Raw genomic sequence first — 23211 nt, 5'->3', positions numbered from 1 at the left:
CCTACACTAGAGGAATTTAATAAGGAAGGCACTAAATAAGAGAAATGACCCGAAAGAAGAAAGAAGTTTGGGATCTCAGCCATTTGGTGTCCCAACAAGCAGTTCCCACGCCCAACCTTTCCCACCCCAGCTATTGCCAACATCCCAACAGCTTCCCATTGCAACGTTCATTCGTGACGCGCGCATTTCCCATTGCCCCAGTTGCCCATCCCTGACAGTGGCAAACACTGCCTAGCTCCAGCACTGGAGAAGGGAGAGGGCAAGCGAGAGGGGCAAGGGCTGAGGAGCGTGGCTGAAGCTGGAGCAGGCGCCTGCAGAGGTCTCTGTGCCTGCATGCTGAGCGGGCCCGGGTGCTGCGGGGGCCGTCGAGGAGCGCAGGGTCACGGGTAGCCGTAATACTTGGCTATGGCGTGGTCCTTCTGCCGCTGCACGAAGAATTGCACGGGGCCGATCTTCATCTGGTGGGCCGCCCGCTGCCGCTCCTCCTGGGCCAGCTTCTTCAGGCGCTCCCGCTCGGGACGCTGCTGCGGCGTGATGGGCACCGACGCCTCCTGCTCCTCCAGCGGCGTGGGCGCCGCGTCGCCGCCCGCCCAGGGCCCCACGCAGGGCACGTAGTCCACGCGGGGCTGCGCCGGACGCTGCAGCGTGCGCGGCTGCGTGGGCAGAGGCTCCCGCTGCGCTTGGCCCCCCGCGGCTGGCAGGCACGGCGCTCTGGGCGCCTGCTGCAGGGGAGCTCTCCACGCTCGCGCCGTGCTGCCTGGTGGTGCCGGCACCGCCTGGGCCTTGTCGCCAGCTGGGGGCCGGGGGGCAGCGGGCACAGCGCTGGAGCCTGGCACCGTCGGCGGGGCCCTGGGCATGCTGCTGGGGCCGCTGGAGGTGGGCTGCGGCTGCACACAGGGCGGCTGGCGCACTGGCCCCAGCGCCTTCGCCCTGGCCCCCAGCGGCTGCAAAGTCTCGCTGGGGGTCTTTGTCCCCGGGTGCTGGCGCTGCAGCGTCTTGTCCCCGATGGCTTGGGGACGGAGCCTGTCCTGGGCCCGCACGGCACGGGCACGGGCACGGGGCTTAATGGGGGGGGGCTCCAGCAGCAGCAGCGCTCTCCGGGGAGGCGGTGCCGCTGCTCCTTGCCCCCCAGCAGCCCCCGGGCTTCGGGCCCTCTTGCTGGGCGCCCTGGTGCTGTCGCTCGCCGGCTGCTGCCTGCCGCCGCCCGCTTGGCCGCTGCTGCCAGCCACCGCGCTGTGGCCACCCGTCTTCCCCTGGCACAGCGTCTTGGGGCCTTGGCCACCCTGGCCCAGCAGCGTCGTCTTCTCCTTGCCGGGGGTTTTCTCCGTCGCCGGCCTCCTGTGCTGGGAGCTCTGCGCTGTGCTGGGGGTGCTGGTGGGCGCGGGGCGCTTGGCCCCCCACTTGGTGCCGGTGGGCGCAGGGGCAGGCGGGGGGCTCTTGAGGGGACTCAGAGGGGGATTGGGCAGGGGCCTCCTAAGGGCACTAATAAATTCAGGGCCGGGGGGGCTCTTGAGGGGACCCAGAGGGGGATTGGGCAGGGGTCTCCTAAGGGCACTAATAAATTCAGGGTCGGGGGGGCTCTTGAGGGGACTCAGGCGAGGCTTGGGCAGGGGTCTCCTAAGGGAATTAAGGAATTCAGGGTCGGGGGGTCTCTTGAGGGGACGCGAGGGAGGGTTGGGCAGGGGTCTGCTAAGGGCAGTGAGGAATTCAGGGTGGGGGGGCCTTTTGGGGAGAGTGAAGGGAGGGTTGGGCAGGGGTCTCCTGAGGGCACTGAGCTGGGGACTGGCTGCAGGCTTGAGGGGGGAGCTCGCTGCCGGCACAGCAGGGGGCTGCACCGCCCGCCCACCCTGCACCTTCTCGGGGTGCACCCCAGGGGTTGAGGGTACCTCACCCAGCGCTCTGGTGGCTGCCAGTCCCTGTGTGCTCGGCTCCTCGATGTCCTCGCAGAGGTCGGGCAGCTCAGACAGGAAGCGGCTGAGCACAGGACTGCTGGGGACACCGGGGAAGGCGTCCTGGGGCTCCACGGCATCGAGCCAGCTGAGCAGCTCCTCCAAGCCGGAGATGTCCAGGTCGGCCGGGAGCTGGTCCTGCAGGTGCTGCAGCTGCTGGCTGTCCCCTGCCAGGTGGGGAAAGGCCTCGGCGAAGGCATCGGGGCCCAGCTCAAGCAGCTCCAGGGGCTCCTCAGGCACCTCTGCAACTGTCGCCGCTGAGGAAAAAGCAAGCAAATCCCCCAGGATGGGCGATGCCAGCTTTCCCATGGCTCCTGGGTGTGGGGCGCCCAGCGGCCGGCTGTGCCAGCCCCAAACTCACCGTCGGGCGTCACCGTCTGGGTGCTGGCGGTCGTTGGAGCCTGGGCAGGCTCGGGGGGAGTGGGGCCGGGCAGCGGGGGCCCCTGGTCCTCGCTGAGCCCCACGGCGTGGTCGCAGGGCTCCGGCAGCTGCCCCCGGCTGCTGGTCAGGGTGCGGGGCGCGGGGAGCGCCTGCCCCCGCAGCGGAGGCCCCGGGACGAGGAGGGGGGGGGGCCGGGGTGGGCAGGGGCCTGCAGCAGGCAGGTGCCTGCGGGGTGCAGGAGCTCCCCATGGAGCACGGCCCCGGGCCCCAGCCAGAGGGGATCCTGGGGCAGCACCGTCCCCGTCCCCACGGGCTGTCCCCACTGGTAGACGGGGGCCCAGGGAGGAGCGGTGTGGGGGAGCTGCCCCACAGCAGGGAGCTGCCCCACGGCGGGGAGCTGCCCAAGCTGCAGGTGGTGCCCCTCGGGTGGGAGGTGCCCCCCAGGTGCCAGCTGCACCCCGGCGGGGAGCTGCAGCACCTGCCCCTGGACCCCCGGCACCACGTGCCAGACGGTGGCCTGGGGCAGCGCGTAGGGGAGGGTGGGTACCTGGGGGGGCTGCAAGGGCAGCGCCATCGCTCCGGGGAGGGAGGGCAGCAGCCAGGCAGCCACCGTTGGCGGCACGGCTGGGACGACGAAGGGGGAGTTTTGCGTCTGCGGAAGCCGCGGAAGCCGTCTGGGGAAACCCTCTGTGGGAAAAAGGGCGCTGGGGTGAGATCTGGGGCGCTGGGCTCGCCAGCAGGGCCGCAGCCCCGGGAGGAGCGGGAGCCGGCTGCTGTACCTGCCATGGTGGCTGGAGAGTGGGGCGGTCGGTTGGGGAACGCGGGCAACGGCCGTTCCGTCCCAACGGCTGACCAGCCCCTCGCCGCCATCTTGGTGAGGACTGCAGCTTTTGGACCCAAGCAGGCTTCCCATCGCAAGACTTTTCCATCCCCATCGGGCTTTCCCTCCCACGCATCATTTGCCATGCCCAGGACGGTTTCACACCAACACTTCCCCGTCCCAAGCATTTCCCGTCCCAGTACCAGCTTTGCATCCTAACGGTCATTTCCCATCCTTACAATTTCACATGATAACAGATTCCCATACGAGATATTTCCCATCGACACGAAGCCTTTCTTAATCCAAAGAGATCTCATCCCAAAGAATTCCCATTCCTCTGATTACTTTTCCAAGTACTTCCTTCCCCAGTGAATGTTACCCACCCCATTAAAGACTTCCCATCCCAATACTTCCCCATCCCCGGAGTGATTTCCCATCCCAACGCTTTTGCTTCCCAATGATTTCAAACCCAGGGAAGATTTCCCATCTCTTTGAGTTCCCACCCCAATGGCTTTCCACCCCAAGGAAGTCTTCCCATCCCAGCAATGATTTCTCGGCCCACTCATCATTTCCCATCCCAATCATTTCCCATTTTCACCATCCAACAGACAGCTTAGCCAGCCCACAGCTAGAGAGAGATCACAACAGGGATTTGGACGATTCTGTTAGATGCAAGGTCACGGAGACTTGGTGTGCTACCGATTGCTCTTTATTACAGATCAACACAGATCGCCAGTACCAAGGGCGCTGGGATGAATCTGGTGAATATGCAGATACAAGGCTCTTACATTTCTTACCAGGAAATAAACAGATATGGGCATTTCTCTCTACCCACCTTAGTAAAAAGATAGGAAGGGTAGAGCACTAATTAAGAGTAGCATGCTCAGCCACCGGCACGGAGGCTGCCCGCTCCTCAGCACCTCTAAGCAGCAGCACCTTCACGTCTCCTCCTGCACCAGCAGCACATCAGCGCCTCTTGTTCCAGCAGCAGGACATCGGCGTCTCCCATTGCACCATGCAGACCTCCACGCCTCGAGTGCCACCAGCAGTACTCAATGCGAGCTGGACGCTCAGGGCACTTATGGCCACCCACCTTTGTGAGGTCAAAGGCTGACAGTGACTCTCTGCTGACCTCACACGGCTCTCGGGCGCCCCGATGGCAGAGGTTACGGCGCTAAGCTGACTGCCAGGAGAAAAGGCTGACATGAAATGGCTGCTCCACAATGCCAGGAGCAAGGTCTGCTGGAATGGGGGTTCGGAGGGGAGCTCGGCCTTGGGCCTGGGAACTGTGCCTGGGAGCCAGGGACGTCCTTGGTGTGCAGCTGGACACCTGGGCCTGAGAAAGCAAGGTTTCTTTAGAGAGAATTGGAAGCATCGTCACCTAGTGGCTGTGTCAGGGGGACGAGAGAAATGCACAGCATCTCTTGGTTCCCTGAAGTGCACGTGTCCTACGCCCTTGGATGTCTCCATGATAGAAAAAGGGACTGATTTTTACCCAAAACAGAGCTCCTTTCTCTCGGGAGCTTCTCATGCTGCGTGTCCTCCTCTCTTTCTTGTATTTGGCTATGACTTTAGGCTTGTTCTTGCTGCTCCTTAAGCAGACTGAAGCTTCCCCGGAACATCACATTAACTGCTTTTCACTACCTCTAAGTGCCTTTCCTCCGCTTCTCATCTAATTAATTAGTGCTATCCTCTTCACGCCTGCTACAGAGGTATCTTTCCTACCTGGTACAAGCTAGAAGAGCTTAGCAGCATCCATACGTCTCTTTCCTTTAGTCCTCACAGTAGACTTGCTCGAGGTAATTTGTGTTGAGCAGTAATCAAGAGAAAGTGTCACCAAGCCAAGGCTGCATTTGCTTGTGTCTTATGGAATCCCTGCAGCTGTGTCCCCTCCCAGCTTCCTGTGTGCCCCAAGCATCCTCGCTTGCAGGGCAGTAGAAGATGCAGAAAAGTCCTGGCCTTAGTGGAAGCACTGCCCTGCAAGAGCTAAGACATCCCTCTTAGCAGCTCACTGTAGCCCCGAAATCCCAAAAAACGGCACGTGCCAGCTACTGGGAAGGAAATGAACTCTGTCATTGTGATATACCCGCTCAAGGCCCTGCTCTTTGGCCCAGGTGTCTATGAGGTGGTTTTGGAAATGAATCCTGTTGCGTGACTCCGTTCTTTCTGGGTGCTACTTTTCAGTTTAAAGCGGTTACTCCTTGTCCTGTCACTCCAGGCCCTGATAAAGACTCCCTCCCCAGCTTTCCTACAGGTTGCCTTTAAGTACAGGAAGGCTCTCCCTGGTGTCGCAGTAAGCTCACCTGTTACCCAGGTGTCACAGTTATTTCCTGTGATAGGAGTAATGACCAGGGTTAATCTATTGCAGGTGATTTCATACAATTATAGAAAAGCTTTTGTTGGAAAGCACCTTAGAGGTCTCCAGATACGTCCCCATAAAGCTTGCTTTTCAAGGCCCAGGAGGGTCTGCAGGGCACTGGCCTGGGTTCCCAGCCTGACCCACCTGCTGGGAATCAGGGAGGCTCGGTCGGTGTCTTGTGTTGGGTTTACGAGGACAGGTTCTGGTAGCGGGGGGCTGCAGGGGTGTCCTCTGTGAGGAGAATGCAGCAGCTGCCCCATGTTAGATAAGGGCCGGTTCCAGGAGGCTCCGGAGGGACCCGCTGCTGCCCAGAACTGAGACAAAACGGATGATGTTTGCGCCTGTGTGAGAGCCCATCTAAGAAAGGGAAAGAAACCTGCTGCACAGCAGCGTCTGGGTCAGGGAGGAGTGAGAAACCTCTCTGCAGCCCCCAAGGTGAGTGCAGCAGGAGGCAGGAGGTGCTCCAGGCTCACAGCAGCAGTTCCCCTGCGGCCTGGGGAGAGGCCCCTGGTGGAGCAGGCTGTCCCCCTGCAGCCCACGGGTCCCACACGGAGCAGATCTCCACGCTGCAGCCCGTGGAGGAGCCCCCGGTGGAGCAGGTGGATGTGGCCTGGAGGAGGCCGCGGCCTGTGGAGAGCCCCCGCAGGAGCAGGCCCGGGCTGGACTGGAACAGGCTCTGCTGAGCCTCTTTTGCCCGTGACGATCATTGTGGAGTGATCTCCCTGTCCTTCTCTCAGCCCTTGAGCCCTTTCCATCCTATTTTCTCCCCTTTCCCTTTGAGGAGGGGCAGGGAGAGAGCGGTTGAGGTGGAGCTCAGCTGCCCAGCTGAGGAAAACCACCACGTCTCTCCCTTGCCGCTGCTGCAGCACGGTGGGTGCAGGCAACACCTGCTGTTCTTCGACCCTCAGCAACCCCACAGCATCTTCCTGGAAGGGATCCCTTTCCTTCACGCCTGACAGGCGCCGCCTCCAGAGGCTTGTGCCCCGTTTCCGATCGCTTTCTCAGTGCCCCCTTCCCCAGAGAAGGATCCCAGCTGCTTGGCTTCCCTGCCCTCCGATTCCAGGCTCCCGGAGCTGTTATCCCAGCATCGCAGCAGCCAGGTGACAATGTGCTCGCCTGCATGACAGCTGAAATCTTGTCCCATGTCTCGCAGCTCGCCCAGGGATGGGGATCACCTGCTTACTGCTGCTTTTCTCTCTTTTCTATTTTATAACAGCCTCCTCTTCCCTGGGATGGCCCTACATTGGGGTCGCCTGCCTCGCCTTCCTCTTGCTCCTTCCCCTTCTTCGGAGGACTTTCTTCCCTGCCTAAACGAGATGACTTCTGCATCCATTCCTTCATCTTGTGTGTGTATTGGCGACTGATACGGCAACGGGGTAGTCCCCGGAGCCAGCTGTAGGGCCTGTCACAGGGTTGGAGTGGCTGCAGGGAACATCACAGGGCTTGGAGGGGCTGCAGGTAAAATCACAGGGGTTGCAGGGGCTGCAGGTAAAATCACAGGGGTTGGAGGGGCTGCAGGGTGCGTCGCAGGTTTGCATCAGATCAAGATGCATTTCCCTAGAACCACACATTTCCTCCTGAAGGTGCTGAATAGTATTGAATGGTCTTCAAAATGCATAGAGCAGACCCAGCAAACGTACAGCTGGTGCTCGGAAGTAGTTAACTTTTATTTTGTTGCTGTTAATTTTGTATCATGACAACAGATGCAAATATGTATCTTGAGTTGAGGGCAAAGGTGACCTTGGATCTGAAGCACACAGGCGTTCACTAATGTCCCCCCCATCCTGAGTGAATCCAGAACGACTCGGAAGGAAAAATGAAGTACAAAGCAGTGCGTTGTGATAAAGAGAGTTTAATAGGGTAGAAAAGGAAGAGAACCTAAAAAAATGCCATCCTGTACAACACAGTCAATAAAGTAAATTTAATAAATAAAATTAATAAATATAATAAATAAAATAAATATTAAAATTAATAAAATAATAAATAAAAATGAAACCAATTTTTCGTATTCTAATGAATTCCTATCCCCATCGTGACTTCCCATCCCACTGGTCATTTCCTATCCCAACAACCTCCCGTGTCTGATCCCAAGGCTGAATTCCCAACTCCCATCACCCTCCCATCCACCCAGCCGTCCACCCATTTTCTCCCGTCCGTGCTGGCCATGCCCACATCCATGCACGGACTGAGCATGGGCAGCGGGAGCGGGCTGCATGAAATCCCCTCGGCATCCCAGTGCCAGAACAGCTGCAGGCAGAGGCCTTGCTGAGTGAACACCTACACTAGAGGAATTTAATAAGGAAGGCACTAAATAAGAGAAATGACCCGAAAGAAGAAAGAAGTTTGGGATCTCAGCCATTTGGTGTCCCAACAAGCAGTTCCCACGCCCAACCTTTCCCACCCCAGCTATTGCCAACATCCCAACAGCTTCCCATTGCAACGTTCATTCGTGACGCGCGCATTTCCCACTGCCCCAGTTGCCCATCCCTGACAGTGGCAAACACTGCCTAGCTCCAGCACTGGAGAAGGGAGAGGGCAAGCGAGAGGGGCAAGGGCTGAGGAGCGTGGCTGAAGCTGGAGCAGGCGCCTGCAGAGGTCTCTGTGCCTGCATGCTGAGCGGGCCCGGGTGCTGCGGGGGCCGTCGAGGAGCGCAGGGTCACGGGTAGCCGTAATACTTGGCTATGGCGTGGTCCTTCTGCCGCTGCACGAAGAATTGCACGGGGCCGATCTTCATCTGGTGGGCCGCCCGCTGCCGCTCCTCCTGGGCCAGCTTCTTCAGGCGCTCCCGCTCGGGACGCTGCTGCGGCGTGATGGGCACCGACGCCTCCTGCTCCTCCAGCGGCGTGGGCGCCGCGTCGCCGCCCGCCCAGGGCCCCACGCAGGGCACGTAGTCCACGCGGGGCTGCGCCGGACGCTGCAGCGTGCGCGGCTGCGTGGGCAGAGGCTCCCGCTGCGCTTGGCCCCCCGCGGCTGGCAGGCACGGCGCTCTGGGCGCCTGCTGCAGGGGAGCTCTCCACGCTCGCGCCGTGCTGCCTGGTGGTGCCGGCACCGCCTGGGCCTTGTCGCCAGCTGGGGGCCGGGGGGCAGCGGGCACAGCGCTGGAGCCTGGCACCGTCGGCGGGGCCCTGGGCATGCTGCTGGGGCCGCTGGAGGTGGGCTGCGGCTGCACACAGGGCGGCTGGCGCACTGGCCCCAGCGCCTTCGCCCTGGCCCCCAGCGGCTGCAAAGTCTCGCTGGGGGTCTTTGTCCCCGGGTGCTGGCGCTGCAGCGTCTTGTCCCCGATGGCTTGGGGACGGAGCCTGTCCTGGGCCCGCACGGCACGGGCACGGGCACGGGGCTTAATGGGGGGGGGCTCCAGCAGCAGCAGCGCTCTCCGGGGAGGCGGTGCCGCTGCTCCTTGCCCCCCAGCAGCCCCCGGGCTTCGGGCCCTCTTGCTGGGCGCCCTGGTGCTGTCGCTCGCCGGCTGCTGCCTGCCGCCGCCCGCTTGGCCGCTGCTGCCAGCCACCGCGCTGTGGCCACCCGTCTTCCCCTGGCACAGCGTCTTGGGGCCTTGGCCACCCTGGCCCAGCAGCGTCGTCTTCTCCTTGCCGGGGGTTTTCTCCGTCGCCGGCCTCCTGTGCTGGGAGCTCTGCGCTGTGCTGGGGGTGCTGGTGGGCGCGGGGCGCTTGGCCCCCCACTTGGTGCCGGTGGGCGCAGGGGCAGGCGGGGGGCTCTTGAGGGGACTCAGAGGGGGATTGGGCAGGGGCCTCCTAAGGGCACTAATAAATTCAGGGCCGGGGGGGCTCTTGAGGGGACCCAGAGGGGGATTGGGCAGGGGTCTCCTAAGGGCACTAATAAATTCAGGGTCGGGGGGGCTCTTGAGGGGACTCAGGCGAGGCTTGGGCAGGGGTCTCCTAAGGGAATTAAGGAATTCAGGGTCGGGGGGTCTCTTGAGGGGACGCGAGGGAGGGTTGGGCAGGGGTCTGCTAAGGGCAGTGAGGAATTCAGGGTGGGGGGGCCTTTTGGGGAGAGTGAAGGGAGGGTTGGGCAGGGGTCTCCTGAGGGCACTGAGCTGGGGACTGGCTGCAGGCTTGAGGGGGGAGCTCGCTGCCGGCACAGCAGGGGGCTGCACCGCCCGCCCACCCTGCACCTTCTCGGGGTGCACCCCAGGGGTTGAGGGTACCTCACCCAGCGCTCTGGTGGCTGCCAGTCCCTGTGTGCTCGGCTCCTCGATGTCCTCGCAGAGGTCGGGCAGCTCAGACAGGAAGCGGCTGAGCACAGGACTGCTGGGGACACCGGGGAAGGCGTCCTGGGGCTCCACGGCATCGAGCCAGCTGAGCAGCTCCTCCAAGCCGGAGATGTCCAGGTCGGCCGGGAGCTGGTCCTGCAGGTGCTGCAGCTGCTGGCTGTCCCCTGCCAGGTGGGGAAAGGCCTCGGCGAAGGCATCGGGGCCCAGCTCAAGCAGCTCCAGGGGCTCCTCAGGCACCTCTGCAACTGTCGCCGCTGAGGAAAAAGCAAGCAAATCCCCCAGGATGGGCGATGCCAGCTTTCCCATGGCTCCTGGGTGTGGGGCGCCCAGCGGCCGGCTGTGCCAGCCCCAAACTCACCGTCGGGCGTCACCGTCTGGGTGCTGGCGGTCGTTGGAGCCTGGGCAGGCTCGGGGGGAGTGGGGCCGGGCAGCGGGGGCCCCTGGTCCTCGCTGAGCCCCACGGCGTGGTCGCAGGGCTCCGGCAGCTGCCCCCGGCTGCTGGTCAGGGTGCGGGGCGCGGGGAGCGCCTGCCCCCGCAGCGGAGGCCCCGGGACGAGGAGGGGTGGGGGGCCGGGGTGGGCAGGGGCCTGCAGCAGGCAGGTGCCTGCGGGGTGCAGGAGCTCCCCATGGAGCACGGCCCCGGGCCCCAGCCAGAGGGGATCCTGGGGCAGCACCGTCCCCGTCCCCACGGGCTGTCCCCACTGGTAGACGGGGGCCCAGGGAGGAGCGGTGTGGGGGAGCTGCCCCACAGCAGGGAGCTGCCCCACGGCGGGGAGCTGCCCAAGCTGCAGGTGGTGCCCCTCGGGTGGGAGGTGCCCCCCAGGTGCCAGCTGCACCCCGGCGGGGAGCTGCAGCACCTGCCCCTGGACCCCCGGCACCACGTGCCAGACGGTGGCCTGGGGCAGCGCGTAGGGGAGGGTGGGTACCTGGGGGGGCTGCAAGGGCAGCGCCATCGCTCCGGGGAGGGAGGGCAGCAGCCAGGCAGCCACCGTTGGCGGCACGGCTGGGACGACGAAGGGGGAGTTTTGCGTCTGCGGAAGCCGCGGAAGCCGTCTGGGGAAACCCTCTGTGGGAAAAAGGGCGCTGGGGTGAGATCTGGGGCGCTGGGCTCGCCAGCAGGGCCGCAGCCCCGGGAGGAGCGGGAGCCGGCTGCTGTACCTGCCATGGTGGCTGGAGAGTGGGGCGGTCGGTTGGGGAACGCGGGCAACGGCCGTTCCGTCCCAACGGCTGACCAGCCCCTCGCCGCCATCTTGGTGAGGACTGCAGCTTTTGGACCCAAGCAGGCTTCCCATCGCAAGACTTTTCCATCCCCATCGGGCTTTCCCTCCCACGCATCATTTGCCATGCCCAGGACGGTTTCACACCAACACTTCCCCGTCCCAAGCATTTCCCGTCCCAGTACCAGCTTTGCATCCTAACGGTCATTTCCCATCCTTACAATTTCACATGATAACAGATTCCCATACGAGATATTTCCCATCGACACGAAGCCTTTCTTAATCCAAAGAGATCTCATCCCAAAGAATTCCCATTCCTCTGATTACTTTTCCAAGTACTTCCTTCCCCAGTGAATGTTACCCACCCCATTAAAGACTTCCCATCCCAATACTTCCCCATCCCCGGAGTGATTTCCCATCCCAACGCTTTTGCTTCCCAATGATTTCAAACCCAGGGAAGATTTCCCATCTCTTTGAGTTCCCACCCCAATGGCTTTCCACCCCAAGGAAGTCTTCCCATCCCAGCAATGATTTCTCGGCCCACTCATCATTTCCCATCCCAATCATTTCCCATTTTCACCATCCAACAGACAGCTTAGCCAGCCCACAGCTAGAGAGAGATCACAACAGGGATTTGGACGATTCTGTTAGATGCAAGGTCACGGAGACTTGGTGTGCTACCGATTGCTCTTTATTACAGATCAACACAGATCGCCAGTACCAAGGGCGCTGGGATGAATCTGGTGAATATGCAGATACAAGGCTCTTACATTTCTTACCAGGAAATAAACAGATATGGGCATTTCTCTCTACCCACCTTAGTAAAAAGATAGGAAGGGTAGAGCACTAATTAAGAGTAGCATGCTCAGCCACCGGCACGGAGGCTGCCCGCTCCTCAGCACCTCTAAGCAGCAGCACCTTCACGTCTCCTCCTGCACCAGCAGCACATCAGCGCCTCTTGTTCCAGCAGCAGGACATCGGCGTCTCCCATTGCACCATGCAGACCTCCACGCCTCGAGTGCCACCAGCAGTACTCAATGCGAGCTGGACGCTCAGGGCACTTATGGCCACCCACCTTTGTGAGGTCAAAGGCTGACAGTGACTCTCTGCTGACCTCACACGGCTCTCGGGCGCCCCGATGGCAGAGGTTACGGCGCTAAGCTGACTGCCAGGAGAAAAGGCTGACATGAAATGGCTGCTCCACAATGCCAGGAGCAAGGTCTGCTGGAATGGGGGTTCGGAGGGGAGCTCGGCCTTGGGCCTGGGAACTGTGCCTGGGAGCCAGGGACGTCCTTGGTGTGCAGCTGGACACCTGGGCCTGAGAAAGCAAGGTTTCTTTAGAGAGAATTGGAAGCATCGTCACCTAGTGGCTGTGTCAGGGGGACGAGAGAAATGCACAGCATCTCTTGGTTCCCTGAAGTGCACGTGTCCTACGCCCTTGGATGTCTCCATGATAGAAAAAGGGACTGATTTTTACCCAAAACAGAGCTCCTTTCTCTCGGGAGCTTCTCATGCTGCGTGTCCTCCTCTCTTTCTTGTATTTGGCTATGACTTTAGGCTTGTTCTTGCTACTCCTTAAGCAGACTGAAGCTTCCCCGGAACATCACATTAACTGCTTTTCACTACCTCTAAGTGCCTTTCCTCCGCTTCTCATCTAATTAATTAGTGCTATCCTCTTCACGCCTGCTACAGAGGTATCTTTCCTACCTGGTACAAGCTAGAAGAGCTTAGCAGCATCCATACGTCTCTTTCCTTTAGTCCTCACAGTAGACTTGCTCGAGGTAATTTGTGTTGAGCAGTAATCAAGAGAAAGTGTCACCAAGCCAAGGCTGCATTTGCTTGTGTCTTATGGAATCCCTGCAGCTGTGTCCCCTCCCAGCTTCCTGTGTGCCCCAAGCATCCTCGCTTGCAGGGCAGTAGAAGATGCAGAAAAGTCCTGGCCTTAGTGGAAGCACTGCCCTGCAAGAGCTAAGACATCCCTCTTAGCAGCTCACTGTAGCCCCGAAATCCCAAAAAACGGCACGTGCCAGCTACTGGGAAGGAAATGAACTCTGTCATTGTGATATACCCGCTCAAGGCCCTGCTCTTTGGCCCAGGTGTCTATGAGACGAATCCTGTTTTGACTCCGTTCTTTCTGGGTGCTACTTTTCAGTTTAAAGCGGTTACTCCTTGTCCTGTCACTCCAGGCCCTGATAAAGACTCCCTCCCCAGCTTTCCTACAGGTTGCCTTTAAGTACAGGAAGGCTCTCCTGTGTCGCAGTAAGCTCACCTGTTACCCAGGTGTCACAGTTATTTCCTGTGATAGGAGTAATGACCAGGGTTAATCTATTGCAGGTGATTTCATACAATTATAGAAAAGCTTTTGTTGGAAAGCACCTTAGAGGTCTCCAGATACGTCCCCATAAAGCTTGCTTTTCAAGGCCCAGGAGGGTCTGCCGGGCACTGGCCTGGGTTCCCAGCCTGACCCACCTGCTGGGAATCAGGGAGGCTCGGTCGGTGTCTTGTGTTGGGTTTACGAGGACAGGTTCTGGTAGCGGGGGGCTGCAGGGGTGTCCTCTGTGAGGAGAATGCAGCAGCTGCCCCATGTTAGATAAGGGCCGGTTCCAGGAGGCTCCAGAGGGACCCGCTGCTGCCCAGAACTGAGACAAAACGGATGATGTTTGCGCCTGTGTGAGAGCCCATCTAAGAAAGGGAAAGAAACCTGCTGCACAGCAGCGTCTGGGTCAGGGAGGAGTGAGAAACCTCTCTGCAGCCCCCAAGGTGAGTGCAGCAGGAGGCAGGAGGTGCTCCAGGCTCACAGCAGCAGTTCCCCTGCGGCCTGGGGAGAGGCCCCTGGTGGAGCAGGCTGTCCCCCTGCAGCCCACGGGTCCCACACGGAGCAGATCTCCACGCTGCAGCCCGTGGAGGAGCCCCCGGTGGAGCAGGTGGATGTGGCCTGGAGGAGGCCGCGGCCTGTGGAGAGCCCCCGCAGGAGCAGGCCCGGGCTGGACTGGAACAGGCTCTGCTGAGCCTCTTTTGCCCGTGACGATCATTGTGGAGTGATCTCCCTGTCCTTCTCTCAGCCCTTGAGCCCTTTCCATCCTATTTTCTCCCCTTTCCCTTTGAGGAGGGGCAGGGAGAGAGCGGTTGAGGTGGAGCTCAGCTGCCCAGCTGAGGAAAACCACCACGTCTCTCCCTTGCCGCTGCTGCAGCACGGTGGGTGCAGGCAACACCTGCTGTTCTTCGACCCTCAGCAACCCCACAGCATCTTCCTGGAAGGGATCCCTTTCCTTCACGCCTGACAGGCGCCGCCTCCAGAGGCTTGTGCCCCGTTTCCGATCGCTTTCTCAGTGCCCCCTTCCCCAGAGAAGGATCCCAGCTGCTTGGCTTCCCTGCCCTCCGATTCCAGGCTCCCGGAGCTGTTATCCCAGCATCGCAGCAGCCAGGTGACAATGTGCTCGCCTGCATGACAGCTGAAATCTTGTCCCATGTCTCGCAGCTCGCCCAGGGATGGGGATCACCTGCTTACTGCTGCTTTTCTCTCTTTTCTATTTTATAACAGCCTCCTCTTCCCTGGGATGGCCCTACATTGGGGTCGCCTGCCTCGCCTTCCTCTTGCTCCTTCCCCTTCTTCGGAGGACTTTCTTCCCTGCCTAAACGAGATGACTTCTGCATCCATTCCTTCATCTTGTGTGTGTATTGGCGACTGATACGGCAACGGGGTAGTCCCCGGAGCCAGCTGTAGGGCCTGTCACAGGGTTGGAGTGGCTGCAGGGAACATCACAGGGCTTGGAGGGGCTGCAGGTAAAATCACAGGGGTTGCAGGGGCTGCAGGTAAAATCACAGGGGTTGCAGGGGCTGCAGGGTGCGTCGCAGGTTTGCATCAGATCAAGATGCATTTCCCTAGAACCACACATTTCCTCCTGAAGGTGCTGAATAGTATTGAATGGTCTTCAAAATGCATAGAGCAGACCCAGCAAACGTACAGCTGGTGCTCGGAAGTAGTTAACTTTTATTTTGTTGCTGTTAATTTTGTATCATGACAACAGATGCAAATATGTATCTTGAGTTGAGGGCAAAGGTGACCTTGGATCTGAAGCACACAGGCGTTCACTAATGTCCCCCCCATCCTGAGTGAATCCAGAACGACTCGGAAGGAAAAATGAAGTACAAAGCAGTGCGTTGTGATAAAGAGAGTTTAATAGGGTAGAAAAGGAAGAGAACCTAAAAAAATGCCATCCTGTACAACACAGTCAATAAAGTAAATTTAATAAATAAAATTAATAAATATAATAAATAAAATAAATATTAAAATTAATAAAATAATAAATAAAAATGAAACCAATTTTTCGTATTCTAATGAATTCCTATCCCCATCGTGACTTCCCATCCCACTGGTCATTTCCTATCCCAACAACCTCCCGTGTCTGATCCCAAGGCTGAATTCCCAACTCCCATCACCCTCCCATCCACCCAGCCGTCCACCCATTTTCTCCCGTCCGTGCTGGCCATGCCCACATCCATGCACGGACTGAGCATGGGCAGCGGGAGCGGGCTGCATGAAATCCCCTCGGCATCCCAGTGCCAGAACAGCTGCAGGCAGAGGCCTTGCTGAGTGAACACCTACACTAGAGGAATTTAATAAGGAAGGCACTAAATAAGAGAAATGACCCGAAAGAAGAAAGAAGTTTGGGATCTCAGCCATTTGGTGTCCCAACAAGCAGTTCCCACGCCCAACCTTTCCCACCCCAGCTATTGCCAACATCCCAACAGCTTCCCATTGCAACGTTCATTCGTGACGCGCGCATTTCCCATTGCCCCAGTTGCCCATCCCTGACAGTGGCAAACACTGCCTAGCTCCAGCACTGGAGAAGGGAGAGGGCAAGCGAGAGGGGCAAGGGCTGAGGAGCGTGGCTGAAGCTGGAGCAGGCGCCTGCAGAGGTCTCTGTGCCTGCATGCTGAGCGGGCCCGGGTGCTGCGGGGGCCGTCGAGGAGCGCAGGGTCACGGGTAGCCGTAATACTTGGCTATGGCGTGGTCCTTCTGCCGCTGCACGAAGAATTGCACGGGGCCGATCTTCATCTGGTGGGCCGCCCGCTGCCGCTCCTCCTGGGCCAGCTTCTTCAGGCGCTCCCGCTCGGGACGCTGCTGCGGCGTGATGGGCACCGACGCCTCCTGCTCCTCCAGCGGCGTGGGCGCCGCGTCGCCGCCCGCCCAGGGCCCCACGCAGGGCACGTAGTCCACGCGGGGCTGCGCCGGACGCTGCAGCGTGCGCGGCTGCGTGGGCAGAGGCTCCCGCTGCGCTTGGCCCCCCGCGGCTGGCAGGCACGGCGCTCTGGGCGCCTGCTGCAGGGGAGCTCTCCACGCTCGCGCCGTGCTGCCTGGTGGTGCCGGCACCGCCTGGGCCTTGTCGCCAGCTGGGGGCCGGGGGGCAGCGGGCACAGCGCTGGAGCCTGGCACCGTCGGCGGGGCCCTGGGCATGCTGCTGGGGCCGCTGGAGGTGGGCTGCGGCTGCACACAGGGCGGCTGGCGCACTGGCCCCAGCGCCTTCGCCCTGGCCCCCAGCGGCTGCAAAGTCTCGCTGGGGGTCTTTGTCCCCGGGTGCTGGCGCTGCAGCGTCTTGTCCCCGATGGCTTGGGGACGGAGCCTGTCCTGGGCCCGCACGGCACGGGCACGGGCACGGGGCTTAATGGGGGGGGGCTCCAGCAGCAGCAGCGCTCTCCGGGGAGGCGGTGCCGCTGCTCCTTGCCCCCCAGCAGCCCCCGGGCTTCGGGCCCTCTTGCTGGGCGCCCTGGTGCTGTCGCTCGCCGGCTGCTGCCTGCCGCCGCCCGCTTGGCCGCTGCTGCCAGCCACCGCGCTGTGGCCACCCGTCTTCCCCTGGCACAGCGTCTTGGGGCCTTGGCCACCCTGGCCCAGCAGCGTCGTCTTCTCCTTGCCGGGGGTTTTCTCCGTCGCCGGCCTCCTGTGCTGGGAGCTCTGCGCTGTGCTGGGGGTGCTGGTGGGCGCGGGGCGCTTGGCCCCCCACTTGGTGCCGGTGGGCGCAGGGGCAGGCGGGGGGCTCTTGAGGGGACTCAGAGGGGGATTGGGCAGGGGCCTCCTAAGGGCACTAATAAATTCAGGGCCGGGGGGGCTCTTGAGGGGACCCAGAGGGGGATTGGGCAGGGGTCTCCTAAGGGCACTAATAAATTCAGGGTCGGGGGGGCTCTTGAGGGGACTCAGGCGAGGCTTGGGCAGGGGTCTCCTAAGGGAATTAAGGAATTCAGGGTCGGGGGGTCTCTTGAGGGGACGCGAGGGAGGGTTGGGCAGGGGTCTGCTAAGGGCAGTGAGGAATTCAGGGTGGGGGGGCCTTTTGGGGAGAGTGAAGGGAGGGTTGGGCAGGGGTCTCCTGAGGGCACTGAGCTGGGGACTGGCTGCAGGCTTGAGGGGGGAGCTCGCTGCCGGCACAGCAGGGGGCTGCACCGCCCGCCCACCCTGCACCTTCTCGGGGTGCACCCCAGGGGTTGAGGGTACCTCACCCAGCGCTCTGGTGGCTGCCAGTCCCTGTGTGCTCGGCTCCTCGATGTCCTCGCAGAGGTCGGGCAGCTCAGACAGGAAGCGGCTGAGCACAGGACTGCTGGGGACACCGGGGAAGGCGTCCTGGGGCTCCACGGCATCGAGCCAGCTGAGCAGCTCCTCCAAGCCGGAGATGTCCAGGTCGGCCGGGAGCTGGTCCTGCAGGTGCTGCAGCTGCTGGCTGTCCCCTGCCAGGTGGGGAAAGGCCTCGGCGAAGGCATCGGGGCCCAGCTCAAGCAGCTCCAGGGGCTCCTCAGGCACCTCTGCAACTGTCGCCGCTGAGGAAAAAGCAAGCAAATCCCCCAGGATGGGCGATGCCAGCTTTCCCATGGCTCCTGGGTGTGGGGCGCCCAGCGGCCGGCTGTGCCAGCCCCAAACTCACCGTCGGGCGTCACCGTCTGGGTGCTGGCGGTCGTTGGAGCCTGGGCAGGCTCGGGGGGAGTGGGGCCGGGCAGCGGGGGCCCCTGGTCCTCGCTGAGCCCCACGGCGTGGTCGCAGGGCTCCGGCAGCTGCCCCCGGCTGCTGGTCAGGGTGCGGGGCGCGGGGAGCGCCTGCCCCCGCAGCGGAGGCCCCGGGACGAGGAGGGGTGGGGGGCCGGGGTGGGCAGGGGCCTGCAGCAGGCAGGTGCCTGCGGGGTGCAGGAGCTCCCCATGGAGCACGGCCCCGGGCCCCAGCCAGAGGGGATCCTGGGGCAGCACCGTCCCCGTCCCCACGGGCTGTCCCCACTGGTAGACGGGGGCCCAGGGAGGAGCGGTGTGGGGGAGCTGCCCCACAGCAGGGAGCTGCCCCACGGCGGGGAGCTGCCCAAGCTGCAGGTGGTGCCCCTCGGGTGGGAGGTGCCCCCCAGGTGCCAGCTGCACCCCGGCGGGGAGCTGCAGCACCTGCCCCTGGACCCCCGGCACCACGTGCCAGACGGTGGCCTGGGGCAGCGCGTAGGGGAGGGTGGGTACCTGGGGGGGCTGCAAGGGCAGCGCCATCGCTCCGGGGAGGGAGGGCAGCAGCCAGGCAGCCACCGTTGGCGGCACGGCTGGGACGACGAAGGGGGAGTTTTGCGTCTGCGGAAGCCGCGGAAGCCGTCTGGGGAAACCCTCTGTGGGAAAAAGGGCGCTGGGGTGAGATCTGGGGCGCTGGGCTCGCCAGCAGGGCCGCAGCCCCGGGAGGAGCGGGAGCCGGCTGCTGTACCTGCCATGGTGGCTGGAGAGTGGGGCGGTCGGTTGGGGAACGCGGGCAACGGCCGTTCCGTCCCAACGGCTGACCAGCCCCTCGCCGCCATCTTGGTGAGGACTGCAGCTTTTGGACCCAAGCAGGCTTCCCATCGCAAGACTTTTCCATCCCCATCGGGCTTTCCCTCCCACGCATCATTTGCCATGCCCAGGACGGTTTCACACCAACACTTCCCCGTCCCAAGCATTTCCCGTCCCAGTACCAGCTTTGCATCCTAACGGTCATTTCCCATCCTTACAATTTCACATGATAACAGATTCCCATACGAGATATTTCCCATCGACACGAAGCCTTTCTTAATCCAAAGAGATCTCATCCCAAAGAATTCCCATTCCTCTGATTACTTTTCCAAGTACTTCCTTCCCCAGTGAATGTTACCCACCCCATTAAAGACTTCCCATCCCAATACTTCCCCATCCCCGGAGTGATTTCCCATCCCAACGCTTTTGCTTCCCAATGATTTCAAACCCAGGGAAGATTTCCCATCTCTTTGAGTTCCCACCCCAATGGCTTTCCACCCCAAGGAAGTCTTCCCATCCCAGCAATGATTTCTCGGCCCACTCATCATTTCCCATCCCAATCATTTCCCATTTTCACCATCCAACAGACAGCTTAGCCAGCCCACAGCTAGAGAGAGATCACAACAGGGATTTGGACGATTCTGTTAGATGCAAGGTCACGGAGACTTGGTGTGCTACCAATTGCTCTTTATTACAGATCAACACAGATCGCCAGTACCAAGGGCGCTGGGATGAATCTGGTGAATATGCAGATACAAGGCTCTTACATTTCTTACCAGGAAATAAACAGATATGGGCATTTCTCTCTACCCACCTTAGTAAAAAGATAGGAAGGGTAGAGCACTAATTAAGAGTAGCATGCTCAGCCACCGGCACGGAGGCTGCCCGCTCCTCAGCACCTCTAAGCAGCAGCACCTTCACGTCTCCTCCTGCACCAGCAGCACATCAGCGCCTCTTGTTCCAGCAGCAGGACATCGGCGTCTCCCATTGCACCATGCAGACCTCCACGCCTCGAGTGCCACCAGCAGTACTCAATGCGAGCTGGACGCTCAGGGCACTTATGGCCACCCACCTTTGTGAGGTCAAAGGCTGACAGTGACTCTCTGCTGACCTCACACGGCTCTCGGGCGCCCCGATGGCAGAGGTTACGGCGCTAAGCTGACTGCCAGGAGAAAAGGCTGACATGAAATGGCTGCTCCACAATGCCAGGAGCAAGGTCTGCTGGAATGGGGGTTCGGAGGGGAGCTCGGCCTTGGGCCTGGGAACTGTGCCTGGGAGCCAGGGACGTCCTTGGTGTGCAGCTGGACACCTGGGCCTGAGAAAGCAAGGTTTCTTTAGAGAGAATTGGAAGCATCGTCACCTAGTGGCTGTGTCAGGGGGACGAGAGAAATGTGCACGTGTCCTACGCCCTTGGATGTCTCCATGATAGAAAAAGGGACTGATTTTTACCCAAAACAGAGCTCCTTTCTCTCGGGAGCTTCTCATGCTGCGTGTCCTCCTCTCTTTCTTGTATTTGGCTATGACTTTAGGCTTGTTCTTGCTACTCCTTAAGCAGACTGAAGCTTCCCCGGAACATCACATTAACTGCTTTTCACTACCTCTAAGTGCCTTTCCTCCGCTTCTCATCTAATTAATTAGTGCTATCCTCTTCACGCCTGCTACAGAGGTATCTTTCCTACCTGGTACAAGCTAGAAGAGCTTAGCAGCATCCATACGTCTCTTTCCTTTAGTCCTCACAGTAGACTTGCTCGAGGTAATTTGTGTTGAGCAGTAATCAAGAGAAAGTGTCACCAAGCCAAGGCTGCATTTGCTTGTGTCTTATGGAATCCCTGCAGCTGTGTCCCCTCCCAGCTTCCTGTGTGCCCCAAGCATCCTCGCTTGCAGGGCAGTAGAAGATGCAGAAAAGTCCTGGCCTTAGTGGAAGCACTGCCCTGCAAGAGCTAAGACATCCCTCTTAGCAGCTCACTGTAGCCCCGAAATCCCAAAAAACGGCACGTGCCAGCTACTGGGAAGGAAATGAACTCTGTCATTGTGATATACCCGCTCAAGGCCCTGCTCTTTGGCCCAGGTGTCTGTGAGACGGTTTTGGAAATGAATCCTGTTGTGTGACTCCGTTCTTTCTGGGTGCTACGTCCCCATAAAGCTTGCTTTTCAAGGCCCAGGAGAGTCTGCCAGGCACTGGCCTGGGTTCCCAGCCTGACCCACCTGCTGGGAATCAGGGAGGCTCGGTCGGTGTCTTGTGTTGGGTTTACGAGGACAGGTTCTGGTAGCGGGGGGCTGCAGGGGTGTCCTCTGTGAGGAGAATGCAGCAGCTGCCCCATGTTAGATAAGGGCCGGTTCCAGGAGGCTCCAGAGGGACCCGCTGCTGCCCAGAACTGAGACAAAACGGATGATGTTTGCGCCTGTGTGAGAGCCCATCTAAGAAAGGGAAAGAAACCTGCTGCACAGCAGCGTCTGGGTCAGGGAGGAGTGAGAAACCTCTCTGCAGCCCCCAAGGTGAGTGCAGCAGGAGGCAGGAGGTGCTCCAGGCTCACAGCAGCAGTTCCCCTGCGGCCTGGGGAGAGGCCCCTGGTGGAGCAGGCTGTCCCCCTGCAGCCCACGGGTCCCACACGGAGCAGATCTCCACGCTGCAGCCCGTGGAGGAGCCCCCGGTGGAGCAGGTGGATGTGGCCTGGAGGAGGCCGCGGCCTGTGGAGAGCCCCCGCAGGAGCAGGCCCGGGCTGGACTGGAACAGGCTCTGCTGAGCCTCTTTTGCCCGTGACGATCATTGTGGAGTGATCTCCCTGTCCTTCTCTCAGCCCTTGAGCCCTTTCCATCCTATTTTCTCCCCTTTCCCTTTGAGGAGGGGCAGGGAGAGAGCGGTTGAGGTGGAGCTCAGCTGCCCAGCTGAGGAAAACCACCACGTCTCTCCCTTGCCGCTGCTGCAGCACGGTGGGAGCAGCCAACACCTGCTGTTCTTCGACCCTCAGCAACCCCACAGCATCTTCCTGGAAGGGATCCCTTTCCTTCACGCCTGACAGGCGCCGCCTCCAGAGGCTTGTGCCCCGTTTCCGATCGCTTTCTCAGTGCCCCCTTCCCCAGAGAAGGATCCCAGCTGCTTGGCTTCCCTGCCCTCCGATTCCAGGCTCCCGGAGCTGTTATCCCAGCATCGCAGCAGCCAGGTGACAATGTGCTCGCCTGCATGACAGCTGAAATCTTGTCCCATGTCTCGCAGCTCGCCCAGGGATGGGGATCACCTGCTTACTGCTGCTTTTCTCTCTTTTCTATTTTATAACAGCCTCCTCTTCCCTGGGATGGCCCTACATTGGGGTCGCCTGCCTCGCCTTCCTATTGCTCCTTCCCCTTCTTCGGAGGACTTTCTTCCCTGCCTAAACGAGATGACTTCTGCATCCATTCCTTCATCTTGTGTGTATTGGCGACTGATACGGCAACGGGGTAGTCCCCGGAGCCAGCTGTAGGGCCTGTCACAGGGTTGGAGTGGCTGCAGGTAAAATCACAGGGCTTGGAGGGGCTGCAGGTAACCTCACAGCGGTTGCAGGGGCTGCAGGTAAAATCACAGGGGTTGCAGGGGCTGCAGGTAAAATCACAGAGGGTTGCAGGGGCTGCAGGTAAAATCACAGGGGTTGCAGGGCCTGCTGGGTGCGTCACAGGTTTGCATCAGATCAACCAAAAGAAATTACGTCAGCTAGGGTCAACGTTTTACACATTCTTCCAGTTATATCTGCCTGGCCCTTTTGGAAGGAGCCCAGATCAGAGCATTTCTCGTTGTGGACTTCAGGCTCCTGTCCAGGTTAAGCTGTGCAGGTCGTTATTCATGCAAGGACATAGAGAGGTGGAGGATGGACGGGAGTCGTGGAGGTGGGAGCCCCTTTCTTGGAGATGATATGTGCCCATCCATGTGGGGAGGAATTACCTTGGCCTAATAAGTACAAGGTGTTTTCACACTTTGTGTGTTCCTTCAAGGCCTCCACCAAAGGTGTCAAGGTGAATATCAAACAGACCTGAAGAGGCCCAGGAACTGGGCTAAGGAGGCAGTTGCTATAGGAACAGAGTGGCTTATGGTGGATAATATTGAATGATATGTCACATTCACAAACTCACTGCGCTGAGGCAGTGTCTCAAAGGAGGCATTAAAGCAAACCCAAGGAACAGAGAGTGAGCTGAGGCTGGGAGCTGACCTCCTGCTGCCAGCTGGTGTCAGGGCACGTGCACAGAAATGCACGTTGCATCTGTGAATTCTGGGGATCATGCACAGATTTCCTGTGTGTTAGCATGGTTGTGCTTGTGGCTGTGCTTACAGCTGTGAGGGGCACACAGGGCCGTATTAGTGCTTTTCCTGGCTTTGCTTCCCTGACAGGTGATATGCTAGAAAGCACGTGGCCCAATATTATGTATTTTAGCAGGGAAGTGTGATTTTCACACACAAACATAAGTAATGTCCTCAGCTGCAACCAGCTCTCTGCCACCAAAGCACAGTGTTCCTG

The 23211-nt window shown here is 60.3% G+C and overlaps 1 long non-coding RNA gene across 1 annotated transcript; it reads left to right on the top strand.

Annotated features, from left to right (window-relative positions):
- Nucleotides 1-13218: 13218 nt before the first annotated feature.
- On the top strand, nt 13219-15507 carry LOC136786856 (uncharacterized). Its single transcript, XR_010826311.1, has 2 exons — nt 13219-13714; nt 14496-15507. It is a non-coding gene; the product is annotated as an uncharacterized lncRNA (long non-coding RNA).
- Nucleotides 15508-23211: the final 7704 nt, after the last annotated feature.

This window comes from Anser cygnoides, chromosome 23 (assembly GCF_040182565.1).
Source record: "Anser cygnoides isolate HZ-2024a breed goose chromosome 23, Taihu_goose_T2T_genome, whole genome shotgun sequence".
NCBI lineage: Eukaryota > Metazoa > Chordata > Aves > Anseriformes > Anatidae > Anser > Anser cygnoides.
The sequence above is the reverse complement of the archived record's forward strand: the minus strand, read 5'-3'. Positions and strand labels throughout refer to the sequence as shown.